We start from the raw sequence: 8,249 nt of genomic DNA, 5'->3' as shown, positions 1-8,249 counted from the left end.
ATGTATGGGGTGTTGTTTGTCAATCTGGCAAGTTAAATTTTGACATCAATGTTTTTGGATATTTGCCATGTTTTAGGAGGAAAAAATGTCTCCTTTTTCAAATGCATATTTTCACCTTTTAAATTTATGTAGGCCAACTTATAAATGTTACATTTACCAACTAAATATTTAGTTAGCAAGCTAAATATATAATTTTAAAATAAATATTTAGCTTGCAATCTGTATTTAATTTTCTGAAATTCAATTTAGTTTGCACATTATATCTAATCTAAATATTTTAAGTTTTGTATCTAAATATTAAGTTTTAATTATATATATATATATATATATATATATATATATATATATATATATATATATAATGACTAAATGTTTTAGTTTTAAGTATATATTTAGATCATTTCTAATTATTTAGTTTTAAAGGGGTCATACCATGATTTTCTTCAGCCTTTCAAAGTAAACTATATCCATATATAGGATCATATATTACCTTCTTGTCAAATAGAATCAGTATAAGAACATAGGTGACAACTCTAGCACAAAGCAATTCACAGAGGGCAAAAGTCAGCTTTTATTTTGGTAGTCCGCAAATCGGCAAGTTAATTTGCATATTGGCTAAATATTTAGTTTGGAAACTAAATATTTAGCTCTAAAAACAATATTTAGATCAAAGTCAAATATTTAGCTCCAAACTAAACATTTAGCTACAAAACTTAAATATTTAGTTTGGAAAAAAAATATTTATTTTGGAAACTAAATATTTCATTTCATAAAGTTAAATATTTAGTTCGTAAGGTAAATATATAATTTTAAAATATTTTTTTATTAAAATTAAGTATTTAGTTTGCTAACTAAATATTTAGTTATTAAATGTGACATTTATAATTTAAAGGGTGAAAAACTAGACTTTTTTCTTCTCCTATAAACACGCTAAATATCCAAAAACATTGTCAAAATTTAACTTTGCAGATTTACAAACGGCACCCCATACAATGAGGCTTTCAGTAGATAAGAGGTAAAAGCGGTTAACTAGGCTGCCGCCCCTCCTCAGAGGAGGCGGTGGGGAGAGGAGGAGATAGAGCTGCAGCCTGGCACTCCTGTGAGGGAGCGTCGGTTTAATTGCTGTTGGAAATGCTTGATTTGATTAAAGCGGGGGGTCCCAGCGGGGAACCCTTTCTCTGCAAGGAGGAGGAGGAAGAGGGAGCGGCATCTTCACTTCCAGCCTCGTTCTGCTGAAAGGCAGCGGGCAGTCAAACACACGCACATGCTCAGTCTGTTTAACACATATTTACTCATGTTCTCTGGAACGTCATTTCCACAATCACTCCTGCATAAAGGATTTGCACAAGGGCTTTTATACACAGTTACAGCTGCTGAGGAGCTCAAACACTCAACACGGACTTCTGATAAATGATTTGCATCCACTAATCTCTAAATAGCTCAGACACACACACCTTAAGAGTTGAGCATTTCGGCTTTAATGTTTGATATGGAAATGCAGCTTAGTGAATTGGAGTTCACAGCAGAGATCCTCTCCTCATGTTCCTGCAGCTCAGACATCTTTTGTTTTGGCTGCGGAGGCCGCATCTGTCAGCTGGTCTCTGAGTGAGCAGAAGCAGAGAAGGAAAAGTAGCTTAAGAGTTTTAAAAAGCACTGAAAACAAAAGAGAGATCTGCTCTTGAAAGACGGGTTCACAACAATCTGTGTTGCCTTAAGACGCAAAAGGAGCAGCTCAAATGGAGCTTTTTGCCAAAATAACTTTACTGAAGAAATTGTCATTTAAACACTGACTGCACGAATGAAGTGAATTTTTTTCTAAATAAGATCAGGTGAGGGTGCGCTGAGCGAGGGCGCGCACGTGGCGGGGTGGGGCGCAGGTACGGAGCGGTCCGTTATATTGTGCAGCGCACAGCTGCTGTATAACATGAATGGAGTATGAGAAAGTATGAGAGAAAGACGGAGAGAGTATCTGGAACCATTTTGTGTTAATTAATCATACAAAGGAAGAATTTAGTCTGCAGGAAAATAATTCCATATGGATTCTCCCCCAAAACGAACCTCTAGACACCTGAGAGAACCTCCTCCAAACAGAGCAGATCATTCCTGACAGAAGAAACCAGAACTCCTCTAAGACTTGGTCTACCAGCAACTCACCAGTGATACTTTTAAAATAGATAAAGATTCTGTGGAGATCTGAGGATTAATTTACTTAAGCTATTTTATTAAGTTTATAATTTTTCACTGGAAAATGTCAATATATTCCAAAGTGTGTTTAAATCAAAACTAATTTATTTGGGTTTTTGTGAGCAGGACGGACCAAAATTCATTTTGTGTTTCACGGTTCTATTCAAGTTAAATGACAGAACAGCAACATTTTACATTGTGATGGTGCTGTTTTTTCCTAGAGCACATTTCATAAAAAGAGTTAGAAAATGAGAAAGTGAAGTTTATTTCATAATTAATATTTTTTAGGCACTTTTAAAAAAAAATATTTAAAAAAACAGCAACTTTTGTCGCAACTTTTCACAAAAGCTGCTGCAACATCAGGTGTTTTAAGCCGCAACATTCATAAAAATCTCCCGCGAAGTCCTGGAGGATCTTTTAATTATAACCATTTTTAAGAATTTGTGGAGTTTATCTTCTGTTTTAATGATGTGCAAGTTAGTTCTGTCGCTTCACAGAAAGAAGATCCCATCCATCCACTGACCCGGCACAAGGGTGGAAAAAGGATTGATTTTATTGTTGGAAATAATTCTCTAAATATATTATCCTCCTCCTCTACTCATTAATTTCATTTTAGTTTCAATGCCATTATCACAGATATGTTTTATTCTAAGCACTATTCAGCCTAACAATTGCTCTTGCAGACACAGTGATCTGTTCAAAAATAAAATAGAATGAAGACATTGAGAAGTAGTTTTTCCTCTAATAACTGAAAGATTATATCCAAAATTAATTTTCAACTCACTAAAGAAATGTCAAAATCAGTGGTATTTCATTGTTAGAAATGAGCCTCATTAAAATCCTTTGTGTTGTTTAACATCTTCCTTCAGCCGCTCGGCTTCAAAGACGGAACAATTCACATCATTCTGACGTCTTTTTTTAATAATCTGTGCTCTTCCTACCATATCAAAGTCTTTCAGTTTAACAATGCCCATCTCCAGCATCATCTGTCAGAACCTTCTAGATCATCCTGCGGATCTGAGTTTAACACTCATGCAGCTCACACCCCTTCTCCTCTTCCTCCCCGCCGTCTCACCTGCTTCACACACACCCTGCAGCAGCACATGCAGTGATTTATTTAACCATCAGTATGGTTTCTCCTCAGCAGGGGGAGATGTGGCTCTGTCCTCCCCCCCACGCCCCCCATCACAACGCTGCAAGGAGAGCAGCTGCAGCACCGCACCCGCTGCAGGCTGCAGATCTGCCTTCAACTTGCCGTTTCTTACGCCTTTTAATGGGATTTTCTGAGTCATGTGTCATTTGCTGAAGTCTGACACTTCAGTGACGGAGCGAACTCTGGTGGGGTGTTTATCATCTGAACAAGGACAAACGCGGTCTGTGCTGGCGCTCAGAGCTGCAGACAGACAGCAGGAGGCTGTGTGGATCTGATGCATGTTAATTAGTCAGCATTAGTCAACATCGAGTGCATACATCGAGTCTGGGCCACAGGTCAACAGCCAAAAGCATATTTGATGCTGCAGATTAAGCATTTGCATGTTTGCACTGTCAGCTGTGCACACTCTGTTAGGACATGTAAAACTAATGAAACCTTAATAAATACTGTCATCAAGTCCACGAGGAATACTGTTGGTGTGGGTTTTTAACCCGCAAATGCTTGAGGCGTCACCGTTGATGCTTAAACACTAAATCTTTAGCATACTGTAACTTTTAACCGTTAACACGATCAACATTATTCCAGTAGATTCTAAAGGAGAAAAGCGGCGTGAGCTCACGCCGCTTTTCTCCTTTAGAATCTACTGGAATAACGTTGATCGTGTTAGCAATTAAAAAAAATACAGTAAATCAAAGAACACAAGCAATGGAGCTCCGGTGTTAAACAGTTAAAAATGGAAGAGTTTCCAATGAAACTTGTTTAATTAATTACTACTATGCTCAAAAACACTCCAAAGGCTTGCCGGCTTCGACCTCTTTCTGACCGTTTTGGGTTAAATGGTGTCCATAACCAGAGAGACGCACAATTATAAGACTAATGCATGTCAATACATGTTTCATCCAGCTTTTTATGGACTATGAGGTAATAAATAAGCAAACAATGCAATAACCTCACACAGTCTCTTAAATAAAGCCACTGATTTCACATTTTGTTTTTGAAGTGGCTTCCTCCAAGGAAGTGGGCTTGGTCTACATATTTATTTTGGATACATTTCTAGCCTCTACATCAGGGGTCCCCAAACTATGCAGCAACAGGCAATAGGCAGCAGTTTGGGAACCCCTGCTTTACATAAATTATTTCCTTTTTTTTTTTTTTTTTTATCTTGACAACTCCCTGTATGATTGACGTGGCTGATAAAGTGGTAAAGCACAATTTTTACGTTGGTACAATCATTGACTCAAAGTTGCATGTTTTGGACACGTAACATATGCACCACAGGGGTAGCCATGGTCCAGTGGTGGGGCAGTTGACTTCAAATGACAAGATTGAAGGTTCACTTCCTACTTTGGCCACCCATGTATCAAAGAGTCACTAAACCCCACATTGCCTCTGGTGGAAGGTTGGCGCCAGTATTTGGCGGTGGAACCACCATCAGTGTGTAAAGTGCTTTTGGGCCTTCAAGGAAGGTAGATAGTTAATATTAAAAAAAACACAAACACTTTAAAAATATTATCTATTATTATAAATCTTATATTAAGACATTTTTTTCGAATTTTTGCTACACTTTGATTTTTTTTTTGAATTTTTACGTAAGTGAAAAGTTGTAATAACTGTGTTCAGATCACCATGATCATGATACAAGGTGGTCCCGCTTTCAAAGGTATCAAAAAGCATTAACTTATTTTGCAATATAAGGTACAAAGTTTGTCTAACTAATGGAAACTTTGCTCAAGTTTTCAAAAAATAAGACGACGTCCATCAATCTAAACCATGAAAGCACAGTAAAAGTTGGAAATACCTCTCAGTACTTGCAGTACTTAGCAAAGGAAGCACATTTTTGTTCCTCTGCGCCCCTTTATGAAGCCGAACATGAAAAGTCTCTGTGACCTGAAAAGAGGCTCAGCTCGTGGCTTTTATCTGACTGAACAGAAATGGGCCATATGGGGCGAGCGGCGGGTCAGACCGGTAACACTCCCACATGACTCGTGTGTCAGACTCCCTCCTGTTTCTGATCTTCTCGGCTCGATGCTAATTTTTACACTTGCAAGGTGACAGACCGGAGATTATGATCTGTCTGCTCGTCCGTGATGCAGAATATTAAGCGAGCGATGTAGCCCTCAGGTCGTACGCAAACCTCTGTGTTTCCTTTAATGAGGCAGAATGATGAGGAGAGATCAGTCACTCGTGTGGAAACGCAGCTTCTGCAACTCTTGTTTTGAAGGCTCCATCAGGGCTGATTAGATTTGGCAGAGTTCAGGACTGTTTGGAGAGACACAAATAATGTTGTCAAAGTTTGAATCCCTTAGGGCACATGGGTCAAAGTCAAGGCCGGGGGGGCTGGATCTGGCCCTATTGGTAATTATACCTGGCCTTCCAGAGCATTAATATCATCGTTATGTTAAAAAGTTATGGCTTAAAGTTTTAAAAATTGGCATTCTGCTAGCTTTTTGGAATATTTTTGGCATTTACTACGATTTCTTAGGATATTTTGGAGTTTAGCTATTTTTTTAAGCAACATGCTATGTGTTTTTGACTAATTGAGGTTTTTTTGGTCATTTTTTTAGGCTCTTTTTGGAGTTTAGCTAATATTTCAGCTACATGCTAGCTGTTTTGGCTAATTTAGGCTTTTTAGTTTTTAGGCTGTTGTGGAGTTGGGCTAATATTTACATGCTAGCTGTTTTGGCTAATTTAGGCTTTTTATTATTTATTTATTTATTTATTTATTTATTTTTGTTTTGGTCAATTTTGGTGTTTACCTGATATTTCAGCTACATGCTAGCTGTTTTGGATAACCTACATTTTTTTTTTCAGCCTCATTGTTTTTAGCTATCAATTTCTGCATCTTCAGCAGCCAAATTCAGCTTACAGCATTCACACTAGCATTATCGCAGGTAATGCTAAATATCTAATTCATAATCATGGTAAAAAGATACAGTTTTCAAGTTTTAAACATTTTGTTTTAGAGTGTTTATCCTTTTTGACCCCTTGCGCAATTAAGTTTGGCACCCCTGCCTTAGAGTATAGGGAATATTTTCAACAAAAGCAATATGCTTTATGAGTTTTGTGCATTTTTAAGGCCTTGTATTAGTCATGGGGGGTCTTACCATCACTGGTCCCAAGGATTTGTCATGATAAACCTTTTGAGTTTGTAAGGGTTTTCTCCACAAGATGGCACTGTGAGCATGTCTGTGAGGAGCCTGATCAAAGGCTCAAACATTGTTTATGATCACTTTGTGCCTCGGTGTTTTGTATTTACTTTTCACTCCGTCAGACAGTCTCTGTTGCCGTGGGAACAGGTTCAAAATGCAGCCTGCAGATTGGCCCGCTGTAATTTACTCCCCATGTCGGGACTCGCATGTGAGCCGCTGTAAAACACAGCAGCTGAGTCGAGTCAGCAAAGGTCACCAAAGATGACGCCGCTCTCAAAGAGTGAATTTGCAGGGATCTCTGCAAGGGCAAGGTACTGAGCAGTTAGCCCTTGCTGGCTCCCAGCCAGGTAATAAAAGTCAAGTCTTGGAAACTGATGTCCTGTAAAAGCCAAGTCTTACTTCAACACGCTGTCCTGCTAATCCAGTAGATGAATTAAATGTCATCCTGGTTCTGCTCCGCCGACAAGTGAGAGTGGAGTCGGGCCACCGTGCGGCACACAGGTCCGCTCAGGCTGCATGGGGTACGTGTGCTTTATGGCTTTACACGGTCACTTCTCCCAAATTACAACGAAGAAGAGGCAAACTTCTCACTCTGACTTTTATTATCTACCAGCAGTTATGCGTTTCAGAAAACAGTTCTTAAAGTTCCGTCTGTTTGTCAAAGCAGAACAGTTGGGAGCGAAGCTGCACAGTTTTATGACAGACTGAAATCGTTCCTCTGATCCGATAACACAATATATTCCAGACAGATGTGAAAACCAGGATTACATATTCATTTCACTCTAAGAGTCAGGATCAACCAGATTCTTCTGGATATCATCACAGAATGGTTAACATTTAAAGACTCACTCTGATGAAAATTGTTTTTTTGACATGTTCTTGCAGCATTTTTCTCACGATTAAAGCGCATTCATAGAGAAAATTACCTCAAACATGAATCAACATCAAACATACATGACTTTTTTTTTTTTTTAATCGTTGTGACTCAAGGTCAGACAAAATGAGACAGTTAGAAAAAGCCTGTAGTAGTGATGAAGGTGCTACAGTCAGTGAGCCACAAGCTCACTGCTCCATTCCAACGTATCCACTCGTAGACAAAAACATCCATGTATGTCTTTGTTTTCCTCGTCCAAACTGGCAACTGGCATAAAAGTGTACAGCTGGATAGCTCCGGTAACGCTAGGTTGGGCTTGTGAGAGGCTGTAAACTATTGGGAGAGCATGTAAACAACGGGATGATAGGAAATGAGAGCAGGCTTACTAAAGAAGTTCCAAGACTCAGAATTTTTTATGACTTTCTGATGATCTGCAGAAACTATCCTAAAAAAAACAACAGTTTTTTTTTAAATGGTATAAACATGATTAAGCAACCACTTCATTTTTTTTTTTTTACAATGGATCAAAAGATGATTAGGGTGAGTTTTTAAGCATTTGTAGTAAACTCAAACATTCTTATCCTCTTGAAGCCCATTGATACAAATATGCACCAAACCACTTTATCCACAAAATTACCTCAATTAACATGTACTTGAAAGTGAAACACAAAAGATTTTTTTTATTTATTTACTTGTTATCATAGCTGGAAATAAATTTGATCATCAAATTATCCTGCTAGGTTAAAAGCACCAAAAGAGCCAGTCATTCAATACTTTCAAAAAGGACTGAGTTTTTTTTTCCATTGGTTGACAATAAAACTGATCTAAGCTGCATGAATTCTACATCGTTTAAACTGAATTCTTTAATGTTAGAACAGAATTTAGGACA

At 38.0% G+C, this 8,249-nt stretch overlaps 1 long non-coding RNA gene across 1 annotated transcript; it reads right to left on the bottom strand.

Annotated features, from left to right (window-relative positions):
* Positions 1–1,455: 1,455 nt before the first annotated feature.
* Positions 1,456–7,652, bottom strand: LOC112157542. The gene is made up of 2 exons (XR_002921166.2): positions 6,886–7,652; positions 1,456–1,601 (listed from the first exon to the last, which is right to left on the bottom strand). It is a non-coding gene; the product is annotated as an uncharacterized LOC112157542 (long non-coding RNA).
* Positions 7,653–8,249: the final 597 nt, after the last annotated feature.

The sequence above is a fragment of the Oryzias melastigma genome, linkage group LG1 (genome assembly GCF_002922805.2).
Source record: "Oryzias melastigma strain HK-1 linkage group LG1, ASM292280v2, whole genome shotgun sequence".
In the NCBI taxonomy this organism is placed as follows: Eukaryota; Metazoa; Chordata; class Actinopteri; order Beloniformes; family Adrianichthyidae; genus Oryzias; species Oryzias melastigma.
Note: the sequence above shows the minus strand (reverse complement) of the source record. Positions and strands in the feature narration are given on the sequence as shown.